This window comes from Myotis davidii, unplaced genomic scaffold (genome assembly GCF_000327345.1).
Source record: "Myotis davidii unplaced genomic scaffold, ASM32734v1 scaffold205, whole genome shotgun sequence".
NCBI classification, from domain to species: domain Eukaryota; kingdom Metazoa; phylum Chordata; class Mammalia; order Chiroptera; family Vespertilionidae; genus Myotis; species Myotis davidii.
The window spans coordinates 6744850-6749701 of record NW_006297573.1 but is presented as its reverse complement, the minus strand read 5'-3'; positions in this window follow the sequence as shown (position 1 = coordinate 6749701).

Genomic DNA, 4852 nt, shown 5'->3' with positions numbered 1-4852 from the left:
GACTGAATATATTATTTGAAGAACCCAATGAAAAATGATAATGTGGCACCCCTGCTTCAACAGCAGGGAAACAATTGCCACTATAAACACTATAACATTATACTTTTATTTCCTTCGTCTCTGGCCTTCCTCTAATTTGTCACGGTAGTTTTGTTGTTTGGGGGTTTGTTGAATGTTTTGTTTTAGTTTTTACTATTTAAATGATTCCAAGAAAAGGAAAATTAAAAAGTTAAAATTATTAACCTGAATATTACCTCTATATTTCCTCTATATTACACAATGCCAGTTTTAAATGTAAATATAAGATCATTTCACTCACATGCAGGATCATCAAAATTGCACAATTATATTTTGTAGCCTGTACGTGCAGATGTATGTTATTCTTACCAGAACAATGGAAACGCTGCAGAAACTAACTCAAGTGTTTTTATTTCACTTCTTGATACACACGCATTCTACCCTGGATTTATCAATGAGTATGGAAGGACTGAAAGGTTGTCCTTTCTTTCCCTTTTCTTCCATGTCAGAATTTTCAGTGTAAGTGGTTGACTAACACAGGAAAGTTACATACAAGCAAGACATGATCTGACAGGGTGCTTCGGTCAGTTGTGTTTCTTAGAATGCCACTGTCTTCCTTCTGCATTCAAAGTAGGTTCTGATTCAAAGGGGAAGCATGGCCTCTCAGGACTGTCAGCACCCCTGCTTACTGGGTCATAAACATGACGGGCTTGCCTTGTACTTGCTTTGAGTCTCACTGAACCTCTACACACCGGGGCTCACTAGAATTCTGGGCTTCTGGTTCATCGTGAATGCTATATGCAAATGGGGTGCCAAGGAATGGCAGGCACATACTACGTGCACTCCTCTGTTCACACGCATGCTCTATGGTCCCATTGAACTTCACTTACAAACACAAGTTCAAAAATAAATGTAGTAAGATATTCAAGATTGCAGCAGCTGAGCAATAAACCAAATGCAGGGTCTGTCTGAGCACAGGCCCTGTGAATCTGCACAGGATCTAGACCCGTGAAACCAGTCCTGGTCCCTTGATGTGATGTTATGGAAAGCTCATCATAGCATCAGAACTCAATGTGTCTTTTCCCATTATCTGCCCTACTCACGTCCATGTTCCAGAATATTTCGTTCCAATGCTTCTTTTTGCATTTTCCCTGCATTGTTACCATTATTATCACAAATTTACGATCAAATTACCCCAGACCCCAAAATATCATTTCTATTTCTAACTTCCATGAAAGAATTACTTAAAAACATTACAGTATCCAGCATTGTAGCTGGTTTAGCTCTGTTCTGCTCAGACTTCCCATGAGATGTCACTCTGACTGGGGGTGGCCAGAGAGAGGAGTTGAGGTGTTAGGTAGTGGAGGGAGAGTGAAAACAAGGGTGAAAATGAAGTCACATTTTCAGATATACACTATGTTTGTCCAACTACCCCCTGGACCTCTGATTCTTGGAGCACCTGCCCTACCCTGGGTGGCCTAGTTTCGTCAAATGAAGAAGAGGGAGGCAGAATTGAATGTGTTTTCATGGAAGAGCCTTCTCCACCCATGTGGAGTACCAATTATTATGTCCCACCTCCCCCCACACACACTCCCTAAAAAGCCAGTAAAGAAGAAGTCGCTGGCAGAGCTGCAGCATGTACCCACAGTGAGGCCACCAACTATTAGGGTCCAGCTTCGCAGTGTGCCCAAGACCTCCCCAAGCAAATGCCATCACTACCAGACACCCTTGTTGGAGCCTCTAGGTATCTCCACAGCTCCTTGTAGAGCCTTTAGACCAGGGGTGGGCAAACTTTTTGACTCGAGGGTCACAATGGGTTCTTAAACTGGACCGGAGGGCCGGAACAAAAGCATGGATGGAGTGTTTGTGTGATCTAATATAAATTCAAAGTAAACATCATTACATAAAAGGGTACGGTCTTTTTTTTTTTAGTTTTATTCATTTCAAACGGGCCAGGTCCGGCCCGCGGGCCGTAGTTAGCCCACGGCTGCTTTAGAGTCTGTATTCTGAAGCTTTTAATTTACCAAAGCCACAGTTTTGTGCCCTGCCAAAGAGTTCACCCATTTTGCACTCTGCACTGCCACACAAATACCAAAGCAGAGCAGCCAGGCACTTGTAGGTCTTTTGATGATGTCCATGGGGAAATGCTAATAGAAAAAAAAACAGGTGTTATGTATTTAAATTCCGTTGACTACCAAGGCTAGTGATTAGAGCAAGTTTGGGTGTCTAGAACACTCCTCTTCAAGAATTTCTTCTCTAGACAGAGCATACATAAAGTTGATGGGTCTACTGTGCAAATAGGCTCCTGATGAGTGGTCTCACTGGCCTAATTTTACCAAAAGGAGATGTGTCCAACTGTCTCCAGTGACAGCAGCTTAGACTCAGGGTTGGAACTCACTAGCAGCAATTTAATTCTAACGATGAATTTGGACAGGAAAAGGTCTGAGCTTGAGATATTGTTCAGAACTGAGTGTTAGAAGGATATAAATTAAAGAAATATTGCTCTATTTCTCATAGAAACTTCTGTCATAAAAGTGTTGAAGTTTTATAGAAACTTAGCCCTGAATGAGAACTTAGATGTCATCTAGTATAATGCCTTCTTCTTGGCAGTTAGTGAGAGGCAAACTTGGAAGTAGAACTCAGGTAATTCTTTGTTTTTTTCTCTCCTCATGGAAAAATCACAAGAACAGGGCAGAGATTACTGACACTCTTGTAGCTTTGGCATTAGCCACATTTGTCTTGGAGTATGGAAAACTTGCCCTCATACCATCCACTTCTTACTCTGCACTCTCGAGAAATATTAGATCACTTCTTACTCTGTACTCTCATGAGAAATATTAGAGAGAAGCTGTCAAAATCCTGCAAATTTTGATGGGCATCTACTCCTTAGGTCAATATAACAAAGCCAAAGTCTTACAACTTATTTTCCATAGCAAGTACCCTGACTCCTCCAGTTTTTGCATTGATTTTTTTTCTCATCTGTGATCCATCTAGAAGAAATGTTCTCATCTAAATAACTTCCTCTCACATTTACTCTATTTTCTGAAAACTAAGATATAACTCTAGAAAACTGATGAACTCACATCTCTTTAAACTTCACAGCTCTCTCTGACGTTCACCTCACCTCCAAAAGTAGTTCTCCAGAGATATAGAAGAATTTTCACAGAGCAGAAAACAATAAAGATTTAGGTCATTTTCATAATGGAGAAACTGAAGAAAAGTTAAGTAGGAGTCAAACAAAGACACTGTACGGACATGACTGAGACATGTGTGATTTTGTTTCCAGGCTACTAAACAGAGCCTATATAGAGAGTGTCCCAAAAAATGTGTACACACTTTAACAGTGGATAGCTAAATTTTGAAAATGAAATGTATTTTAATAAACACTGCCTTTATAATTATTCCAAGTGTGTGCATACATTTTTGGGACACCCTATATTATTTACAGAATAATCTTCTGACCCTTTGCTCTCTATTTATAACTGTAAAGATCAGATTCTCTTTGAGAGGTATATGTGTGTGTATCTTTGTGTGTGCGTGTGTTTGGATCATGGCATCTAGCCTGAATAAACAGTTTGCTATTTAAGACAGATCTAATGCTTCCTGAAAACTAACTCAACAATCTCATTCAATTCTGCCTCCCTCCTCTTCATTCAAGTGACAAAACTAGGACCCGCAAGACTAGTCCCCTAGGTCACCACCTGAGTGATTTAGTTGTCAGCCTTTTTACTTAAAACAGCCTACTTGGATCTCAATTAGTGCTAATTATTATAGGGACTCCATTACCCAAATGAGGAAATGTCTCCCCTGATAAAGTCTGTGCTATATGAAAAGAAATTTAAATTTGCCTGTGCTTATGATGCAAACATCCAAATTTTAAGTGAGTCTAATATCTGACCTCTAAGTACAGTAAATGTTAAGACTCACCATGACAGAAGTATACCCCCAGAGCACCAAGTCACGAAGAGCCAAAAACAGTGTTGGTAGGAGTACGTTTATACATAAAAGATTAGCTGCCATGGCATCGGGCAGGGCACTACAGTACAGGAAGTCCAGGCTACTGTTAAAGGAGCAGCCCAGCATGAAAGGAGCCATGTCTCCCTTGTCCTCAACTCTGCCACTTCTCACTGGGTGCCAGCTTCAGCAGATCTGCCCCTAGTCCCCGGCTGGCACTTCTACTGACATTTCCTCTAAGGCTGGGTTTCTCAGCCTCAACACAGTTAACATTTTAGACGGGATAATTATTTAAGTGGCTGTCCTGTGCATTGTAGGGTGTTTTGTTTTGGTTTGGTTTGGTTTGGGTTGGGTTTTTTGCAGCTTTCCTGGCCTCTACCTACCAAATTCCAATAGCATCCGCTAGTAGTGACAACTACATCATTTCAAGATATTACCAAATGCCCCCAGAGAAGGAGGGGGCAAAACTTCCCTTGGTTGAGAACCACTCACCTACATCATAGAAAGTGAGGTCAGGAAGAGGCCACAGGTAAGCTGGCTCTCAGAGGATGACTGTTAACCTTTATGGTGGCTCACTACTCTCGCAGAATTTGTTTGGAAATTTTTTTTACCTGTTATACACAAATGCGCTTAAGTACATATAGGCAACATTTTATTTCAGGGACCCCTTCAAGTTCAAGAATTCCTTCATGCTCTAGGGCACTCATTCCTCTATGTCAATGTGGTAATTTTTCATAAAGGACTTTCCGAAGAAGCAAAGCAAAAGCAAAATAAAAAACAAATACTGAAAATGTAGAAGTTCAAACACAGACACGTTTACAAGACAGAGGCATCAAAGTAACTGAAGTCTAATCACAAAATGGCTTGACACAGTTTAAGA